The following is a 23,130-nucleotide window of genomic DNA, read 5'->3' on the forward strand; positions in this document are numbered from 1 at the left end:
TCTCCGTACTACACCCTCTCAAAGCACAGCAGCCAGCCTTCGGTCCCGCAGTTGTGGTCACATGAAAGAATGTTGCCTCCTATATTTGCCAAGGCTAAGAGCTTGAATTCCACCATCTCCAATCTGTTGGCCACAGAAATGCTGCCTTCCCTGGTGGATACAGACAGTTTCACAAAGTTGAAGGCTGTTGCAGTCCCCCAGTACCAGTTCCCAGTCGCCATTACTTCTCTAACAAAGCTGTACCTGCACTACACCAGCATGTTGCAGATAACAACACCCGTTCCTCTTAACCCCTTGATGACCCCAGCTTTTTTCGGTTTTGAGTTTTGTTTTTCACTCCCCTCATTCCCAGAGCCATAACATTTTTATTTTTCCGTCAATGTGGCCATGTGAGAGGTTATTTTTTGCGGGACAAGTTGTACAAGTTGTAAGTTGAATGACATCATTGTTTTTTGCATGTCATGTACTACAAAATGGGAACAAAATTCCAAGTGCGATGAAATTGCATAAAAAGTGCAATCCCACACTTCTTTGTTGTTTGGCTTTTTTGCTAGGTTCACTAAATGCTAAAATTGACCTGCAATTATGATTCTCCAGGTCATTACAAGTTCATAGACACCAAATATGTCTAGGTTATTTTTTATCTTTGTGGTAAAAAAAAATTCCAAACTTTGCTAAATTTGGTGCAGATATGTCCATTTGATCACCCGTTATTGCATTTTAATGCAATGTCGCAAAGATCAAAAAAGCGCAATTCTGAATTTTTTTCTCATTACACTGTTTAGCGATCAGGTTAATCTTTTTTTTCAATGATAGATTGGGTGATTCTGAATGCGGTGATACCAAATATGTGTATATTTGATTTTTTTATTGTTTTATTTTGAATGGGGTGAAAGGAGGGTGATTTAAACTTTTATATTTTTTTATTTTTTCATATTTTTTAAAACAGGGTGGTGCTCACAGCACTCCGGCATCAACAACCATAGAGGTCTTCAATAGACCTCTGGTTGTCATGCCGATGCAGTGCTGACCCCCGATCACTTAACGGGGGTCAGCGATGCACTCATTTACGGCCCGGTGGCTGGAAGAGCTAGTTAAATGCCGCTGTCAGCGTTTGACAGTGGCACTTAACTAGTTAATAGTGGATCGCAATTCTATTCACAGCTATTATGGGCACATGTCAGCTGTACTGTACAAAACAGCTGACATGTCCCGGCTTTGATGCGGGCTCACCGCCGGAGCCCACATGAAAGCAGGGGATCTGACCTCGGATGTACTATTTCGTCCGAGGTCAGAAAGAGATTAAACTACGTATCTAACAGTTCTTCCACTTCTTCTGGCTCCTCCACGGCCTCTAGGGCCTCCATCTGTGCCCTCAACTTGTCCCTTAATCAGACACTCATTCCAACAGTGCAGATACTGTAGAATCCCCCCACCTCCATACTGCGTAGTCATGTCTCACCGCTATCAGGCAGTGTTCAAATTAATATGCCTTGGAGATCACAGTCACACAACTCAAATGTTGCGGACAGCTATCTATGCCGTGTTGGAGCAATGGTTTTCTTCACTGAACCTGGAGCCAACATAGTGGCGGCCCCAACACCGGGGCAAACTCACAAATGTGCCTTGCATGGCTCACATCCTCAACCTGGTGGTACAGCAATTTCTGTGCCACTATCCTGGCCTGGATGTGCTGCTGCTGAAAGCATGGTCGCTGTGTGCTCACTTCCGCCGATCGCACCCCGTAGGTTATCGACTTGCATTGCTACAGAGTTGTTTTGCCATATCAGTTAACCATTTGATTTGCAATTTTCCGACACGGTGGAATTCAACTCTGCACATATTGAAGCAACTTGGGCAGCAGCGATGAGCCCTGGTGCAGTGTATCCTTTGCATAGCCTGGGCAAATGCAGTCCGGACGTGATGCAAATCACACTTTCAGAGTGGGCACAGATGAAGGACCTCTGCAGCCTTCTGCAAAGTTTTTTGAAATGACTGCTAAGATGGTTAGCACTGAAGGTGCAGGAGCTGAGAAACAAATGGAGGAGGATGAAGAAAAAGAGTTGATGGGCAGGCAACATTCAGGAGATGAAGAGAATAATAATAATCCCCTATCTGTTGTCTGTGGTTGGCAGGAGGGGATGGAGGAAGCAACTTTGAGTGTTACCCCATCACCAATATGCCATGGACTTGGACCTCATGGAAGCACCCGACATATGAGCGCCTACTTGCTGCACTATCTTCAACACAATGGCCCTATTCTTAGGGTTAGAAATAATGCTGACTACTATGTTGCCACTCTGTTAGATCCATGGTACAAGAGTTAATTTAGCCAAGTGCTTCCTTCCCTAGAAAGGGATGCATGCATGCTGGAGTACCAAAACACGCTTGTAGACAATCTTCAGAGTGGTTTTCCCAAAGACAGCAGTGAGGAACACAATGTGCATCCCAGTTCTAGATGTCCAAACCGAGAAACATCCAGGTTTCATTGCAAAAACATTAACATCAGCAGCAGTGTAAGTGGCACAAAGTATTCTTAGACCAGCCCGTGCACCAGCAGAACAGAGTACAAGTTTGACATGTTGTGAACTACTGGAAAGGATGGTGTAGGAGTATCTGGAGCTCAATATCAATGCCATCAGGGTTGTTTGGGCCCTTTTGCATTTTGGTCTTCAAAAATGGAATAGTGGCCTGAGCTTGCCTATCACGACTTGGAGGTTTTGCCATGAACAGCAGCCAGCATTCCCACAGAACGTGTCTTCAGAGCTGCTGGTGGTGTCCAGACAGATAAGCGCAAGTGGCTATCCCCTGAAAGTGTAGATCACCTACAGTTGAAACCAGAAGTTTACATACACTATATAAAAAGACAAATACTGTATGCATGTTTTTCTCAATATTTGTCATGAAATCAGAATAAACCTTTCCAATATTAGGTCAATTAGGATTACCAAAATTATTAATATTTGCCAAATGCCAGAATAATGAGAGAAAGAGAGAGAGAATGTTTTAAGGCATTTTTATTACTTACTGCAAAGTCAAAAGTTTACATAAATTTCATTAGTATTTGGTACCATTGCCCTTAAACTGAATGACTTGGGTCAAACATTTGGGATATCCTTCCACAAGCTTGTAACAATTGTTGGTCTAAATTTGGGCCCATTCCTCCTGACAAAACTGGTGGAGCTGATCCAGGTCTGTAGGTCGCCTTGCTCGCACCGGTCTTTCACCTTTGCCCATAAATTTTTAATAGGATTGAGATCATGCCTTTGTGATGGCCACTCCAAAACATTGACTTTGTTATCCTTAACCCCTTAACCCCTGGATCTTTTTTCGGTTTTGCGTTTTTGTTTTTTGCTCCCCTTCTTCTCAGAGCCATAAGTTTTTTCATTTTTTCTTCAATATTGTCTGTGAGGGCTTGATTTTTTGTGGGACATGTTGTACTTTTGAACAGCACCATTGATTTTACCATGTTGTGTAGAAAAAGGAAAACAAATTCCAAGTGCTGTGAAATTGCAAAAAAAAGTGCAATCCCACACTTGTTTTTTGTTTGGCTTTTTTACTAGGTTCACTAAATGCTAAAACTGACCATTATGATTCTTCAGGTCATTACGAGTTCATAGACAGCAGACATGTCTAGTCTATTTTTTATCTAAGTGGTTAAAAAAAATTCCAAAACTTTGCTAAAAAAATAAAATAAAAATTGCACCATTTTCCAATACCCTTTGCGTCTCCATTTTTTGTAATCTCGGGTTGGGTGAGGACTAATTTTTTGTATGCCGAGCTAACATTTTTATGGGTACCATTTTGGTGCAGATATGATCTTTTGATCCCGTTATTGCATTTTAATGCAATATTACGGCGACCAAAAAAACGTAATTCGTTTTTACTTTTTGATTGTTTAGCAATCAGGTTAATCCTTTTTTTTTGATAGATTGGATGATTCTGAATGCAGCAATACCAAATATGTGTATGTTTGATATTTTTTAATTGTTCTATTTTGAATGGGGGGGTGATTTGAACTTTTATATTTTTTAATTTTTTTTACATTTTTAAAAAACATTTTTTTTTACTTTTGACATGCTTCAATTGTCTCCATGGGAGGCTAGGGCTGCCACAATAGTCTCCATTGGAGACTAGAAGCTGCCACAGCCCGATTGGCTCTGCTACATAGAAGTGATGATGAGATCACTTCTATGTAGCAGAATTGCTCAGTTGCTATGAGCGCCGACCACTGGGTGGCGCTCACAGCAATCCAGCACTGACAACCACAGAGGTTTTCAAGAGACCTCAGGTTGTCATGCCAATACACCAGTGACCCGCGGTCATGTGATGCGGGTCACCGGTGGGCGTATTTCCTGTGCGATTGCGGGAAGCACTTGTCAAATGCCGCTGTTAGAGTTTGACAGCTGCATTTAACTGGTTAATAGCAGCGAGTGGATCGCGATTCCACCTGCTGCAATTGCGGGCACTTGTCAGCTGCTCAAAACAGCTGACATATCCCGGGAAAGATGTGGGCTCACCGCCGGAGCCCACATCAAATGGAGGGTGTCCGACATCAGCATAAATGTATGCCCAATGTCAGAAAGGGGTTAAGCCATTTTGTTACCATTTTGACAGTATTCTTCGGGTCATTGCTAGTGATGAGCGAATATACTCGTTTCTCAAGATTTCCCGAGAACGCTCGGGTGTCCTCTGAGCATTTTTTAGTGCTCGGAGATTTAGTTTTCATCACCGCAGCTGAATGATTTACATCTCTTAGCCAGCTTGATTACATGTGGGGATTCCCTAGCAACCAGGCAACCCCCACATGTACTTTTGCTGGCTAGCAGATGTAAATCATTCAGCTCTGGCGATGAATACCCATTTCCGCCTAAGCTTTAACTTCCTGGCTGATGTCTTGAGATGTTGCTTCAATATTGCCACATAATCTTCTTTTCTCATGATGCCATCTTTTTTGTAAAGTGCACCAGTCACTCCTGCAGCAAAACAACCCCACAACATGATGCTGCCACCCCCATGTTTCACAGTTGGGATGGTGTTCTTAGGCTTCCAAGCTTCTCCCTTTTTCTTCCAAATGAAACGATGGTTATTATGCCCAAATAGATCAATTTTAGTTTCATCAGACCACTGGACGCCTCCAAAAATTAAGGTTTTTGTTCCTGGCTACATTTGCAAATATTAATCTGGCCTTTTTATGTTTCTTTTGGAGTAATGGCTTCTTCCTGGCATAGTGGCCTTTCAGCTCATGTTGATACAGTACTCCTTTCACTGTGGACATAGACACAATCTTACCTGCTTCCAAAATCACCTTCACAAGGATTTTTGCTTTTGTCCTTGAGTTGATATGCACATGTCATACCAAAGCACAATCATCTCAGGGACACAGAATCCATCTCCTTCCTGAGCGGTATGATGGCTGGACATTCCCATCTTGTTTGTACTTGAATATAACTGTTTGTACAGATGAATGAGGCACCTTCAGCTATCTTGAAATTGTACCCAAGGATGAGCTAGACTTGTGCAAGGCCACAATTCTCTTCCGGATATCTTGGCTGATTTATTGGGACTTTCCCATTATGCTACACAAAGAAAAAGTGTGTTTCAGGTGTGCATTAACACAGGTGTGTCTCCAATTAACTTAGATGTTGCCAAACAACAGAAGCTTCTAAACACATGACATCATAATATGGCGGTCCAGAATTGTGTAAAGGGATAGTAATCTTAGTGTATGTAAACATTTGATTTTGTAGTAAGTAAAAAAAATGCCTTAAAACATTCTCTATCTCTCATTATTCTGGCATTTGGCAAATATTAAAAATTATGGTAATCCTAATTGACCTAAAATGGGAAAGGTTTATTCTGATTTCATGTCAGATATTGAGAAGCAACAAGTATATGTGTCTTTTTAGAAAATGTATGCAAACTTCTGTTTTCAACTGTTTCATCAAAATGAACAAGTCATGGATCTCCAATGACTTTTGCACCCCAGTCGCAGACTTGGCAGACTAGGCAATGGAGAATGGAGTAGTTAATAGTGTCATGCATTAATCTCCCGTTATTGCAGTTTGTGCCACCTTTGTGGTGTCTTCTGTGCCTGCTGTTGCTTCTGCTGACGATATTAGAAACAATTTTCTGAAATGTGGAAACTCCAGGTTTGGTCTCCATATGGTGGTTTGCCTGTATTGGAAGGTGTGTCAGAGTTCCTTTATACTCTTTCTACTCTGTGGAAATTGATTCCACTTCAGTGATGTGTTACAATATACAATTTTTTGAAATGTGGAGACTCCAAGTTGGGTCTCCATCTGGTGGGTTGTCTGTGGTGAAAGGTGGGTCATAAGCCTATTATAATATTTCTACATTGTGGAAATTGATGCCACTTTAGTGCTGTGTGGCAATAATTGTTTGAAATGTGGTGACTTCAAGTTGGGTCTCCTTCTGGTGTGTTGCCTGTAGTAGATGGTGTTTCAGAGGCCTAGTACACTGTTTATACTCTGTGGAAATTTATGCCACTTTTGCGGTGTGTGACAATAATTTTTTGAAATGGGCCTTCATCTGGTGGGTTGCATGTGTAAGTAGGGCTCCGAGACAGGCAGGGCCGCACTTACTTTCAGTCAACTACCTGTGTTACTTTCCATACATTTTTCTATAAATAGTAGTCTATGAAACTGATTTTTGTGCCATCTGAGTGTGGCAGGAACAAAAAATTGTAGAGGAAGAGGGGTGCTGCGTGCCGATTCCTGCGCCCCTACACTATACCACGGCACTCAACAATATTTTTCTGCCAGGTAATATTTATTTATACCAGTTTTCCATGTCATTTGTTGTGTTCAGTGTTATAACTTATTAGGATCTGGCCGCAATTGATTTATTTGTATTACTATGATATTGAGATTCCCCTTCATATTGGGTGCTATTAAAAATCTTTTTGCAAATTCAGAGATTCAATTTGCTATTAGCAGGCTATAGCAATCCCATCCTAACTCTAGCGGTTAGTGCCTTAAAATCCTTTCATCATATGTGGTGGCTTATTGTGCCTTTCTCCTGGAATTTTTTCTGGAGGTTCTTTTTCTTCCCCTGTCTTTTTAAATTTAATATTGAATTTTATTATTGTTATTTAATAAAGAATTCTTTTTATTTCACGTCAACCTTTCAGTCACTTTTTTACTGTGATGAAAAATTCATACAGTTTTTTGTTATTTTCTGTGCCATTATAAAAGGTTTTACTGTGGGTCAATTGATCAGTCAACAACCTGTGTTACTTTCCTTACTATTTTTAACAATAGTGCTGTATGAAACTGATGTTTGTGCCATCTGAGTGTGGCTGGAATAAAAGAAAAAAGTGGAGGTGTTGCATGAGGTATCAGGGCTCCCATCTAAGAAGGCTTAGACCACTACCATAACCATTAGGTCCTCATTGACACTTCAATTCCAAGTTCTAAATGCTGGGTCAGACCCTGATACCTCATGCATGGCCAATGGCTCACTGCTGATATGCCATTTGCAAATTTCTAGTGTGGGTCAATTGATGCCATTTTGCATGGTGTCCTCCCCTAATTTTAGTTGTTTGGGAAGTTTTTTTATCACCCTTTAAGGTGTTGTGTATATGTTTGATTTGGCCTCCCATTAAATTTAATGGGGTTTGGATACGTTCATTGAACTGTTCGGTGAATCGCACTGAACCGAACCTTGAAAGGTTCACTCATGTCTAATGAGGACTTCTTTTTGCAGGACAAGTTATAGTTTTGAATGATACCTGAATTTTACCATTTATTACACTGACAAATGAGAAAAAAAAATCTAAATTGGATGAAAAGGTGAAGAAAATTGAATTTCGTCATTGTTTTGTTTTGTTTTTTGGCCATTTACTGTAATGTGAAAATGAGTAAGAAATAAGATTTTCCAGGTTAGTACCATAACGCCATTTTCAAACTTGCAAAGCTTAATTTTTTTTACATGGTATTATAGTTTGCGTCACAATTTTGTCCAAAAGTTGTAACGCTTTTATTTTTTCTTCAATTGAGCTGTGCAAGGGCTGTTGTTGGCGTTACAAACAGATGATTTTATTGATACTTATTTGGGATAGATAGGATGTTTTTTATTGCACGACATTTGCCGCATCGCATAATAAATGATAGGCCAGAATTTACTGGAAGCTCAAATATCAAATGTTTATTTTGTATTTTTTAAATTTCTTTACGTCTAATGGGGGAAAAGTGAGCTGATTCACATTTTTATAATTTTAAAAACTTTTTAATTTTTAATTTTACTTTTTAGATCCCTTAAGTAACTTGAATCTGGCATATGGTATTGCAGAATATAGTGAAAAATCAGTTTCCTAACAGGAGTACCAATATGGCTGTAACTGGGGTCTTCAGCATGCCCCAGCTGTCATTGTTAACCCTTCGGTACACCACATAATCTAAATGGTTAACAACAGCCCAATTATTGTTAGAAATAGCGCCTCAGCCCCCTTCACAAATAGTGATCCTAGTGCTGAGGAACATGTTTGTCATTTTGTGTTAAACATTAGTACATTTTTCTGATTATACTTTGCCTTTAAGATATATTAATTAAAGATGTCTTCCAGTTTCCACAATCCCTACTTGCTAGAAGGGTCCTCTGACAATCAGCTGATCACAATGGGGAGACACATCAGGATTCTGGGTCTGGACCCCCTTTTAACTTTGGATTATCTAATAGCGTGTTTGAAACTAGGTTTTCTAAGCTAAATCACTGACAAGTATGTAGTGTACATCTGCAAGACATCATTTTTGTACTGAATTACAATAAGGGCTGGCAGGGCCTGCATTGCTGCTATAGCAACTGAGGCAGGCGGCTGCTGAAATAGATTATGAACTACTACTTGGAAACTAGAAATGTGTTGCTATGGAAACTATGAGGCCTAGACACCCTCACCATTAAGCTAACGTACAGTTTCAACAGACAGCTCAATCTTCTACTCAAGTTTAATTCTATGTAATAGTGCAATGCGAAAGGTAGGATATCGAACTCAGCCAAAACTCTTAATTGATGTCAATAAGTATCATCCAGAGGAGTAATCTGATGGGACAGTCACCTGTCAAGGGAGTTGTAAAGTACCATAAGATAGGCTTCCAGTGAATTCTGAAGCCCAAATAATCTGGCAGACCTCGGAAGGGAAGGAGCACCGTTTGACTTTTTCAACGCAAAATTGGCTTTAATTGAGATCAGACGCAATGTCGCATTTGGAGAGACCTTGATGTGCCTAAACAGTGGAAACCCCCCACAAGTGACCCCATTTTGGAAACTAGACGACCTAAGGAGCTTATCTAGATGTGTGGTGTGCACTTTGAACCCCCAATTGTTTCACTAAAGATTATAATTTAGAGCCGTGAAAATTTAAAAAAATCATTTTTTTCCACAAAAATGATAATTTAGCCCCCAATTTTGTATTTTCCCAAGGGTAACAGGAGAAATTGGACCCCAATTGTTGTTGTGCAATTTGTCTTGAGTACGATAATACCCCACATGTTGGGGAGAACCACCATTTGGGCGCATGGCAGAGCTCGGAAGGGAAGGAGTGCCATTTTGGAGTGCAGACTTTGATGGAATGGTCTGCGGGCGTCACGTTGCGTTTGCAGAGCCCCTGATGTACATAAACAGTAGAAACCCCCCACAAGTGACCCCTTATTAGAAACTAGACCCCTTACGGAACTTATCTAGATGTGTTGGGAGAACTTTGAACCCCCAAGTGTTTCACTAAAGTTTATAACACAGAGCCGTGAAAATAAAAAATCTTTTTTTTACAAAAATGATTTTTTAGCCCCCAGTTTTGTATTTTCCCAAGGGTAGCAGGAGAAATTGGATGACAAAAGTTGTTGTCCAATTTGTGTTGAGTACTCTGATACCCCATATGTTGAAGAAAACTACTATTTGGGCACACGTCGGGGCTCAGAAGGGAAGAAGTGACATTTTGGAATGCAGACTTTGACAGAATGGTCTGCGGGCGTCACGTTGTGTTTGCAGAGCCCCTGATGTACCTAAACAGTAGAAACCCCCACAAGTGACCCCATATTGGAAACTAGACCCCCAAAGGAACTTATCTAGATGTGTTGTGAGAACTTTGAACCCCCAAGTGTTTCACTAAAGTTTATAACGCAGAGCCGTTAAAATAAAAAATAATTTTTTCCCACAAAAATGAATTTTTTAGCGCCCAAATTTTTATTTTTCCAAGGGTAACAGGAGAAATTAGACCACAAAAGTTGTTGTCCAATTTATCCTGAGTACGCTGAAACCCCATATGTGTAAACCACTGTTTGGGCGCATGGCAGAGCTCAGAAGGGAAGGAGCACCATGTTATTTTTTCAATGCAGAATTGGATGGAATTGAGATCGGATGTCATGTTGTGTTTGGAGAGCCCCTGATGTGGAAACCATCCAATTCTAACTCCAATCCAAACCCCAACACACCCCTAACCCTAATCCCAACCCTAACCAAACCCCTAACCCCAACACACACCTAAACCCAACACACCCTAACCCTAATCCCAACCTTAACCATAACCCTAACCACACCCCTAACCCTGACACACCCCTAACCCAACCGTAAATGTAATCCAAACCCTAACCCCAACTCTAGCCCCAACCCTAACCCTAGCTTTAGCCCAAACGTTAACCCTGACTTTGGCCCCAACACTAACCCTAACTTTAGCCCCAACCAGAAAACTTTAGCCCCAACTCTAACCCTAATGGGAAAAAGGAAATACTGTATATACTCGAGTATAAGCTGAAATTTTCAGCCCATTTTTTTAGGCTGAAAGTGCCCCTCTCGGCTTATACTCGAGTCATTGTCGGCGGGGGAGGGAAGTGGCAGCTGTCACATACTCACCTGCTCCTTGGGCAGTCCCTGCATGTCCGATGGTCTCCGGGCAGCTCTTCCTATGTTCAGCGGTCACGTAGTACCTCTCATTAAAGTAATGAATATGGATGCATATTCATTACTTTAATGAGCGGTACGTGACTGCTGAACATAGAAGGAAGCTGCAGGCTCCCAGAGACCATCTGACAGTGAGAAGCTGCCAGGGACTGTGCCAGGATCAGGTGAGTATAACGGGGGAGGGTGAGCTTTCCGATATTCACCTGACCACATTCCACCACTGGGTGCCGCTCCATCTTCCGCGTCCTCTGGCTGTGACTGTTCAGGTCAGAGGGTGCGATGACGTGTTTAGTGCATGCCACCCTCTGCCTGAACAGTCACTGCGGGGGATGCGGAAGACGGAGTGGCGTGCAGTGGTGGAACGGGGAAGGTGACTATGGCAAGTGTCGGGGGCCTGAGCAACAAGAGGTGAGTATGTGATTTTTTTATTTTAATCACAGCATATGGGGCATAATCTATGGAGCCTCTTATGGGTCATAATGTATGGAGCATCTTATGGGGCATAATCTATGGAGCATCTTATGGGGCATAATGTATGGAGCATTTTATGGGGCATAATCTATGGAGCCTCTTATGGGTTATAATGTATGGAGCATCTTATGGGGCATAATTTGTGGAGCATTTTATGGGGCATAATCTATGGAGCATCTTATGGGGCATAATCTATGGCGCATTTTATGGGGCCATCAACCTTTATACAGCATTGTATGGGGCATAATCTATGGAGCATCTTATGGGGCCATAATCAATATTTATACAGCATTGTATGGGGCAAATGTTTCTATGGAGCATCTTATGGGGCCATTATTAACTTTTGTGCAGCATTATATGGGGCATATTTTAATATTAAGCATCTTATGGGGCCATCATGAACTGTGTGAAGCATTATAAGTGGCTCCTGATTTAATATGGATTTAATATGGATATTCAAAAACACTTAACCTACTGATGTCTCAATTAATTTTACTTTTATTGGTATCTATTTTTATTTTTTAAATTTACCAGTAGCTGCTGCATTTCCCACCCTAGGCTTATACTCGAGTCATTAAGTTTTCCCAGTTTTTTGTGGCAAAATGAGGGTCTCGGCTTATACTCGGGTCGGCTTATACGGTAAATACTTTTTTTTATTTTATTATTTTTCCCTAGCTAAGGTGGTGATAAAGAGGGTTTGATTTACTATTTATAGCAGGTTTTTATTTTGGGGTTTTATGTTTGGCAGCCGTCACAGACTAAGATGCTTTTTATTGCAAAAAATATTTTTTGCATCACAACATTTTGAGAGCTATAATTTTATAGCAGGTTTTTATTTTGGGGTTTTATGTTTGGCAGCCGTCACAGACTAAGACGCTTTTTATTGCAAAAAATATTTTTTGCATCACAACATTTTGAGAGCTATAATTTTATCATATTTTGGTCCACAGAGTCACGTGAGGTCTTGTTTTTTGCAGGACGAGTTGACGTTTTTATTGGTACCATTTTGGGGCACATTACATTTTTTAACCGCTTTTTATTCAGATGTTTTTTGTTAGGCAAAATGAACAAAAACCAGTAATTCATGAATTTCTTTTGGGGGGGGGGGGCGTTTATACCATTCCGCTTTTGGTAAAATTGATAAAGCAGTTTTATTCTTCACGTCAGTACGATTACAGCGATACCTCATCTATATTTTTTTAATGTTTTGGCGCTTTTATACAATAAAAACTATTTTATATAAAAAATAATTATTTTTACATCGCTTTATTCTGAGGGCCGTAACTTTTTTATTTTTTGCTGATGACGCTGTGCGGCGGCTCTTATTCTGCATGACAAGATGACGTTTTCAGTGGTGCCATGTATTTTTTTTTACATTCGTCTTTTTGATCACGTGTTATTCCACTTTTTGTTCGGCAGTATGATGATCAAGCATTGTTTTTGCCTCGTTTGTTTTTTTTTTTTTTTTTTTTACATTGTTCACTGAAAGGGTTCGCCATTGGGACAGTTTTATGGGTCGGGTCGTTACGGACGCAGCAATACTAAATATGTGTACTTTTATTGTTTTTTTTATTTATATAAAGAAATGTATTTATTGGAACAATATTTTTTTTCTTATTTAGGAATTTTTGTAGAAATATTTTTACACGTTAACTATTTTTTTTACTCTTTTACTTTGTCCCAGGGTGGTACATCACTGTATAGCGATCTGACAGGCAGTGCAGGAGGCTTGCCAGCGCCTGCTCTCAGCAGGTACTGACAAGCCACCTCCCTGCAGGACCCGGAAGGACCCTGTGGCCATCTTGGATCCGGGGGCCTGCAGGGAGGAGGCCCTCAGAACAAAGCGATCACATCGCGTTGTTCTGAGGGTCTCAGGGAAGCACGAAGGGAGCCCCCTCCTTGCGTGATGCTTCCCTATGCCACCGGAACGCTGCAATCTTGTTTGATCGCAGTGTTCCAGGGCTTAAAGTGCCGGGAGCAGTCTATGACCGCTCCTGGCACATAGTGCCGGATGTCAGCTGTGATAATCAACTGACACCAGGCCGCGATCGGCTGCGCTCCCCCCGGGAGCGTGGCTGGTCACATGTCACTTACTATTCCGTTCATGGAAATTAGGGTCCAGGTCACATGGACGAAATAGTACGTCCAATGGTAGAAAGGGGTTAAAGGGAACCTGTCACCCCCCAGGTGTTTTTAACTAAAAGAGCCACCTTGTGCAGCAGTAATGCTGCATTCTGACAAGGTGGCTCTTTTAGTTCTGGGTGCTGTAACTGCCGAAATAATCAGTTTTGTAATTTGTCCTAAATACCTTGTCCCCCCCTGCAGCAGACACCACACAGCCGTCACTCAAATCTTCTTGGCGCCGGGTGCCGCATCCTCACCGGTGTTTTGAAATGATCCGGCACCTGCGCTCTTTTCTCCTGCCTTGGGCAGGCGCAGTGAGCGCTGCCCATCTGTCCTCATATGCAGTCCAGCTGACTGCGCCTGTGCGGACGCCCTGCCTGTGAATCCCCGCCCCGCAGTGTCTTCTGATTTATTCACATTGCGGGGCTGGGATTCAGAGGCAGGGTGGCCGCACAGGCGCAGTCACCGAGACTGAATATGAGGAAAGATGGGCAGCGCTCACTGTGCCTGCCCAAGGCAGGAGAAAAGAGCGCAGGCGCCGGATCATTTCAAAACAGCGCAGAGGAGGCGGCGCCCGGCACCAAGAAGATTTGAGTGACGGCTGTGTGGCTTGCTGCACAAGGTGGCTCTTTTAGTTAAAAACGCCTGGGGGGGGGGGGGTGACAGGTTCCCTTTAAAAGCTATAGACACATTTGGTGTTGAAAAATATATTTTTGCATATGTTAGTAATTATTTTTGGTTAAAAAGTTGTACTAGACATTCTTTAGCATTCCTTATTCCTTTATGCATTTCATCTCCCATTTTTCAGTTTGTAACCTGTTCCTAGATTCAGACTTTTTTCTTGTGGATGTGTTCCTCTGAGTAATACATGCTATATGTGAGGTCTGTGTATCCAAGGTGTTGCTACTGATGTATCAGCACAGCTGCTTTCCTGGATTGATTTTCCCTTGTACAACTCATGAAAGGGGATCTGTCACCAGGTTTTTCTTACCCCATCTGATAACTGTATAACGTGTCAAATCTGGCTCACAGGGTGAGTATATTTGGCCTGCGATGCTGAACATCACTTCGTAAGCAGAAAACAGGTATGTACAGATGCTTTCTAAGAGTTTCCCTATATAACCCACAAATAAAGTAGCATGCAAACATTAAATATATGAAACTTGAATTGAATTACTGCTCTAGAAAAATGGAAGAATTGAGAATACTTAGCGCATAAAATGGCCAATTCATGTGTACCAGGCAGCCACGATAAGGCGATTCTCATTGCTGAGAACCTGCCTAATGTGAATCCTTTCTTAGGAATGCTATTTTATTTGTTGGTTATATATGGAGGTGGCTACTCTTAGTAAGCACCTGTACACACCTGTTTTCTGTTTGGAAGGAACGGTCAGTCTTTTGATTTTGGTATACAATGGCTCTCTAACAGAGCACTCCCCTCTCAGCCTGAGGCGTTTTTAATTACAGCCTAAGAGAGGATTCACATTAGGCAGGTTCCCAGCAATGAGAATTGCCTTATCATGGCTGCTGGGTATACATGAATTGGCCAATTTATCATGACAGTTGACCAAATAAGCTCTCATGTGCCGTGTAAGATGCGAGCTCAGCTCAGCGCTGGAGCCCGCATGAAAAGCAGGGAGACGACCTTGGTTGTACCAGTACGTCCAAGGTCATAAATGGGTTAAAATATATTTTGTTTGTGGGACAGTCCCTTTAAGTTTGTTTCCATATGAAATGGTTCATTATTATATTTGATGATAAGGAAACACTCCCTCAATTGTAGACTTTTTTTTCAATAATTATCAAGGTTGTCCTACAACTTTGCCCAATCTTTTAATTTTGGGCTTCTGTGTATTTGAGTTTGATCTCCCTGACATAGTTGCATAGAACCTGATTACAGTAATGTCTCACTTCATGGGTTGCTTGCAGTTTTGATAAACTAATAGTTTTATCTGCTGCAGGTCAACCAGTTGACTGGATAGTGAGCTCTGTATAGCCTACCTTCAACATTGATTGACAGATTTTTGCTTCCACATGTGCTTTCTTTCCTGGGTAAGATATTGATCCTAATAAATTGAATTCCATCTCCTGTCTGGTGTGTCCTGTATAACCCACTTCACCTCCAAAATAATCTTTATAGCATAGCCAATGTACCAAATGTGTCTAGTATGCAAAACAAAATAAGCTAAAATAAAGAACAGAATAAAAAAAAAAAATGGTTACCATTCAATATAATTTACATTTTAATATTACCCAATTTACTTTTTCTTTATATTTTACTACACGCAGAACATTTTTACTCTGAGACATAAGTATTTCAGTTTTCTGCCGATATAGCTGTATAAGAGCTTGTTATTTTAAATTGATGCACAGTGTTTTGTATTTTTTCCAGGAGTATTTTACTGTACAAAATTAATAAAAGATAAATAAAACCATAATAATGTGGTATTTGCCGAAGCATACCGACCCATAAACTGTATTTGCACAGCACAAGAAATAGCATAAAATTGAAAACAAAAAAAGTCAATAGGAGAATTGCTGTTTTTTTAATAAATGTTTGCAGTTATATTTATTCAAAAACAATATCAGAAACAAATACAACGTATCCTGAAAAATAAGCTCTCATATGGCTATGTGACCAAAAAATTCAGGGTGGGCCATCTGAAGGCAATTGTCTTTTCTGTGAAGATACAAGATGTGTAGCATCTGAAACAATGGACACTGGAAGCCTGTGCTAGCATTTCTTCTGTGGTGTTGCTATCAGTGTATCAAGAGTGGGAGAATACGGTTGCGTTGACAATCCAACACAATGGGCAGCACTTTGAACACATTTTATAAGTGGTCATAAGCTTATAAATAACTCATGAAAGAATAAAGTTACGTTAAAACCAAGCACACCACTGTTTTTCTTGTGAAATTCTCAATAAGTTTGATGTGTCATATAACCCTCTTCCCATTGGAAAAAATAAAGTTGGATCCAAAATGGCCAACTTCAAAATGGCCGCCACAATCACCACCCATCTTGAAAAGTTTTCCCACTCCCATATACTAATGTGCCACAAACAGGAAGTTGATATCACCAACCATTCTCATTTTTTTTAGGTGTGTCCATATAAATGGCCCACTCTGTAAATAATAGCTATGGCTCCTGGAATGCCACAATAAAAAAGTGAAGAGAAAAATGACGTCACAGTCAGTTTTGGCCTTCATAATAGACCAATGGCTAATTTTGATAATAAGGGTGTTTCATTTACTAACTGACATGTTTCCCAATCTGGTCTGCTTGCAAATTTAGTCTAATGTTTAATTTTATGCTGTTTATAATAAAATATTTGGCTTAAAGCTAACTGTTAGGCTCACCTTATGAAGTGGAACCACTAAGCCCCAGGTTTGACCGTTGGTGCTCTAGGCTTGATGGTATGTAGAGAGCTTGGACAAGACAGCACCATCAGGAATCTTGAGAGCAGCAGGGTGGATAAAGTGAAGTCAATAGGGCAGCACAGATAGAAGCAGGTTAGCAGTGTCCACAAGGGATAGAGTACACCAATCTAGAGTCTTTGATCACAATCTAAAGGTGCAGATGTGTGTCCTAGTGAGCTTTAGATAGGATCATGGCAATGACGTCACTGAGCCACACCATGCAACTTGCAAAACCCAACATGGAGCACAACAGAGGGCAGCGAACCGAGGTGAAGGAAGAAAAGCCTGGGATACCCAGGACAAGTGTGTTACAAAAGCAATGTATTTAGCTAGTTAAAGTAATATTATTGAGGACACCTTATCAAGTTCTCAATGGCAGATGTTCCGTGAACTGACCCATCGGTTGGACCTGAAAGGAGTGAATTACCCAAGTCAGTTAAGAGGTTTAAGAGTTCAGAGTGATCAGTGAGAATTATAGATCTTTTTTTTCTAATACTTTGAAAAAGTGTTCATCAGCTTGGCATCAATGGTGTTTGTTCTGTATGTATAACAATTGCAATATCTTATCTAGTGGTGCAAATGTGTCCTTGTTATTTTTGGCATCCTTATTAAACAGGAGTCAGGCTTACTCATCCATGGTTAAGATCTTAGAAGAAATATCCTTTTTTCAAAGAATCAGTGGAGTCATAGGTATCAATTCTCATTTTCAGGTTATACAGGTTCTTAAGGGTTATCGTAAGGGTTGTACATCTAAAGATGAGTGTAGACATATTATTTTTAACTTAGTGACTTAGATTATTTCTAGTTCAGAAGAAGGGGTTTGTTCTTCATTCTTTGAAGTTGGTTTAGTCAAAGTCATTTTTTATCATCTTTTTGCAGCTCTTAAAATAAGTGAAATAGATTCAGCTAATAAAACGAAGGACTACGGACTTTTATTCAGCCATTTGGTTATGATAAAGTATGAGTTTAGATTATTAAAAAAATCTAAAACTGATCAGCTAGAACAAAGAGTTTGATTGAGTGTTGCAGAAATAGGAGGTGATATGCTCAATGGAAGCTGTCGGATTATCTTTGGGAGAGTCCTAATACTGTTGGTCCTGTGTTTGTGCATTTGTATACTATTCCATCAATGAAATTCCAGTTTACTGCAATTTTGAACAGATATTTGGGTGTTTTTCACCTGGATAAACTTTCTCATCACACTGTTTTCAAATTGGGGTGGCTACAGCAGCTACCAGGTGGGATTTTGGTGGATGGAATTGAACATGTCTGGAAAATTACGTCTTTATGTTAGTCTTGGCCTGTTTTTACGGTAACTTTTATTTTTTATTTCTATTATTTTAGGTTGAGCTAAATTTATTATCTAGATACTATGGCATACTTTCTTTTTTAGGCCCAGCAGAAGGCACTTATTGGAAGTTGTTCATGTAATTGGACTTGGATCTAGATTAGTGATGAGTGAGTATGCTCATTACTCGGGTTTCTCCGAGCATGCTCGGGTGTTCTCCGTGTATTTCAGCGTGCTCAGAGATTTAATTTATGTTGACGCAGCTGCATGATTTGCGGCTGCTAGACAGCTTGAATACATGTGGGGATTGCCTGTTTGTTAAGCAACCCCCACATATATACAAGCTGTCTAGCAGCTGCAAATCATGCAGCTGTGTCGACATAAACTAAATATCCGAGCTTGCCAAAATACTTGGAGATCAATCGAGAATGCTCAGAGAAACGCGAGTAACGAGCATACTCGCTGATCACTTATCTAGATTATTTTCAGGTTAATTGGTTTGGCTTAAGAGGACTTAAATGGTGGGGTGTTCAAAAGCATTTACTGTTGAATATTACTATTTGACCTGTTCCTCATCAAGTCATTGTGTACACGGGGGGGGGGGGGGGTAATGTCATTGAAAACAAATCTTTCAATTTGATTTCCAAGATAAAGATAAAAAAAATAAAATTACAATGACTTTAAAAGGTTTTTTGATGGCAACAAGTTGGATTTTTAAGAAATTATTCCAAGGATATGTTGGTCAGTTTCTCAATTGAATTTTCTGGATAAGATCTGAAAGAGAGTATACAGAGAAATAGTTAAGTTAATGCCATTCTTGGTTTATCTTGAAGATATTTGGAAGTAGAAGGCTTTGAAAAAGGGCTATTGAATCTTATTGTTGCTATTGAGAAATCAACAGTGTTAGCCATCATGACTTTTGGGATTGTATCACTCGCCTTGTAGTATGAGCTGATGTAATGAGTCAAATAGTTGGTTTTGTTATTCTACAAAATTGAGCTATTCTAGTTGAGTTTGATGTGTTTGTTTTTAATAAGGTATTTAAATTACAAATACATAAAAATAACCATCTGGCCTTATGTATCCAAGGTACACTTGTTTGTCTACTTTTATTTTATTTACATTTTTGGATAGTAGTAATGGAGGATATGATCCTACATTAGCCCAATTTTCTTCACTGTACATCTAATGGTTGCACTGATGAGGGGATTGAATTATGTTAAGCAAAAAAAAAAGGGTAAATTGGTTTATGTTAAGCACAAAAAATAGGGCACATGGGGTGATTGAGACCTGTCTTAATTTGGATTTACATGTAATTTTTGTTAGTTTATATCAAAATACGGGCTAGGGCTGTAGAGTCATAGTTTCCAGCATGTTAGCTTCATCCAATGGATTGCAGGAGCAGAGATGCATACTGGAAAGCATGTGAATGAAACATCTTTTCAAGTGAGAACCTGCATATGAAGGAGTCAGTCCAAAAAATTGCTTTGAAGAAAACTCTGAGAAATTTGCTATTTTGCTCATACTCATATTTAGTGGAAATGACATCAAAGAGCATGACCCCTTGTGGCCTTAGTATACAGGTCTTTCTATTGTTTACCATACAGGATGTCAATTTTTGACTACAGTTGAAAACCACATATAATACATGCTCGGAGATATTTATAGAGTAGTTGATTGAAATGAATGGACAGACCCTGGATAATTTGGGAATAGAAATAGAAGAAATATAGAGAAAGCTACGAAAAAATTCCCATAGCGAAATAGAGGATTTAAAAAAAGAGAGGTGAATTTATCGGATGAGAAAACCTTTTCTACAATAAAAATGAAAAACGTGACCTACAAGCTTAGGTATGTAATAGAGTTTTTAGATAGAGATAAAAAATCTATACAACATGGCAGATCAATATCAGACTCAATGGGGATCTCTGTAGCTAAGATATACAAAATACACTCTACCAGAACTGAAAAGTACCTAATGAGGTATGGAAAACAGAAAATGGAGAAAGATTGCCGCTTTCGTGGTAAGACATCATCTGATAATACAATGCACCAGCAAATGCCCACTCAAGTACTTCTTTGACATTTTTATTGATTAGCAACAGTCTGAGATTTGCAATTATTTGCAAAGAAACTGATTTAAAAAAAACAACTGTACTCTGGCAAAGACACAGAGTCTATTAATATGTCTGCCAGCATGAGAGAGAGAGCGAGAGAGAGCAGGAGAGAGAGGAGCACTTCAAATTCTGGTGGACATGGCTGGAGATCAGCATAATACAAAGATCTTATCTAAAGTCGTAAAAAGGGCATTTGAAAACAAATGGAGAGCCTCTTGATTGATGAACCAATGGTGGCTACTATTTATCTCCTAAACAAAATTCATAAAATCCCAGTGACACAACAAAGTGGACAATTCTACTGTAGATACAGTATATCCAAACTATATCCAAACTGATCTTTTTCATAAGAGCTCCTGTTATTCTGCATGCCTATTTGGTATATCATAAACAGTTCATCAACAATATTCCAATGGAGCCATTTTTATGAGCTAGAAAAATCAGTTTGAATGCTAAGTTCTTTTAAAAATAAGCTGAAGATCTATAGGCATGCTTTTCGAGATTTTGAGTAGTTAGTACTGTAGCCTTTTAGCGCTGGAGTCCTGAGTTCAAATCTCACCAAGGACAACATCTGCAATGAGTGTGCATGTTCTACCAGTGTTTGCTTTGGTTTCTTCTGGGTTCTTCGGTTTCCTTCAACCCTCTAAAAGACATACTGATAGGACATTTAGAATGTGAGACCCAATGGGGACAGTGATAATAATTTATGTAAAGTGTTGTGAAAATTACTGGCACTACATAAGTGAGTAAAGTATATCAATTTTAATACACAAATTTAATACACACATTTTCTTCTGTGCCTCTCACTCCACTCTCCTGACTTTGGGAATCTCACCACCAGTGGTTGCTGACAAGCACTGCCATCCCATGTTGCCTGGACACTGCTGCCTGTGTGTCTTCCACAAGTCAGAAACCGGAAGTCACATGACTTCAGGTGGGCGGAGCTTGGGCTTTATGCACTGTCTGTACCCAGTATAATGCAACATCCTATTAGAGCACATCCTGCTCATACCACATGATCGTATTATCTTCTATCTTAGTAATAGGAAAACCTGTCTTCACTGAATACAGATCTTACCTAAGAATTGAAAAAGAGAAAGCAGATCTATCTGATAAAATATTGTATGTTACAAAGTTGTTAATTTGCCTGTGTACTATTGATTTATGAAATAAAAATTAAAACAATGGTTACTCTGTGGCTGGAGTGCAACTGTATGTTTCTAGGTCTCATGTCCTAGTATTCCTTGTGTGGCCTGAAACTGAACCCTTGGTCCTTGTGTGGCCAGGGCCTGATCCTGAGCCTCTGGTCCTGGTGTGGCCAGGGCCTGAACACTAAACCGTACCTGGAGGAACTTAAAACTACACCTGACGGTCCCTGTAGTCTGAAGCCGCACCAGCGGTACCTGAACCCTGAGAAGCTGTATCGGCATTACCTAAACCCTGAGAAGCTGCACCGGCGGTACTTGAACCCTTAGAAGCCACACCGATATAGTATATATATCTGAACCATATAGTATCTGAACCATGTGAAGCTCCACCAGTGGTAACTGAACCCTGTAACCATTATTTCAGTACTTGACCCTGCACCTGTGTCAGTCCTGGTTAGCGTTCCTTTGTCTGTATTGGTGTAGACTGTTCCAGTATCAGAATCCAATCCTGTCTGTTACTCTGTGTCAGTATCCATTCTGTGAGAGCACCCAGAACCTGAGTAATCTGAACAAAGTCAGAATCCTGCCTGTCAGTAACTAAGAGTTATAATCCATATCAGCAGCCGCAGTAGAAGGGACTGCCTTGTAGTGGTTACCTGGTTGCTGCCTGAAGCTCAAGCCTGACTCCACCATCAGGAGCTCCAGTGAAAACCATGTAGCCGTTTAGCAACGCTACTCCCAGGTAAGCCTGGCCCTGTGACACAGTGGGTCCAAGAACCATGTGCGCCACCTGCTGGCATGAAAGTTACTCTGCTGTCTTTGCCAAGTGAGATGAATTGTGGATTATACCAAATGAACTGCACTAGGAATTGTGCCAAGTGAGTGCTACATCTGTCAGGCAACAGGCTCAAAAAGGTTACCTTGGACAGACAGCAGCAGGTTCAGACATGGATGTGACAGTGAGCGGCACTGATTATTGAGCCAGAAGACTTGCTATGGCTACTGGCTGCCTGCTTTTAGTAGTGAACCTTTTTAAGCGACAGTTCTTATTGTTAGTAACCGCTGAGCTCTGTGCCTCAACTTTAACTTGTAACCACTAAGCTCTGTGCCATAATTCTTTTGAGAGACCATAACTCTATTACCTTGTGCTGAGAAGAGCCTCTTTTAATGAAATCACTCAGAGCCATAATAACCCCTTAACCCCCGGAGGTATTTTCATTTTTGCGGTTTCATTTTTCACTTCCCTTCTTCCCAGAGCCATAACTTTTTTATTTTTCCATCAATATGGCCATGTGAGGGCTTGTTTTTTGCAAGACGAGTTATACTTTTGAACAACCCCATTGGTTTTACCATGTCATGTACTTGAAAATGGGGGGAAAAAAAATTCCAACTGCAGTGAAATTGCAAAAAAAGTGCAATCTCACACTTGTTTTTTGTTTGGCTTTTTTACTAGGTTCACTAAATGCCAAAACTGACCTGCCATTATGATTATCCAGGTCATTACGAGTTCATGGACACCAAACATATCTAGGTTCTTTTTTATCTAAGTAGTGAAAGAAAATTCCAAACTTTGTTAAAAAAATTGCACCTTTTTCTGAGACCCGTGGCGTCTCCATTTTTTGTGATCTGGGGTTGGGTGAGGGCTTAT

This window comes from Ranitomeya variabilis, chromosome 4 (genome assembly GCF_051348905.1).
Source record: "Ranitomeya variabilis isolate aRanVar5 chromosome 4, aRanVar5.hap1, whole genome shotgun sequence".
Lineage (NCBI taxonomy): Eukaryota > Metazoa > Chordata > Amphibia > Anura > Dendrobatidae > Ranitomeya > Ranitomeya variabilis.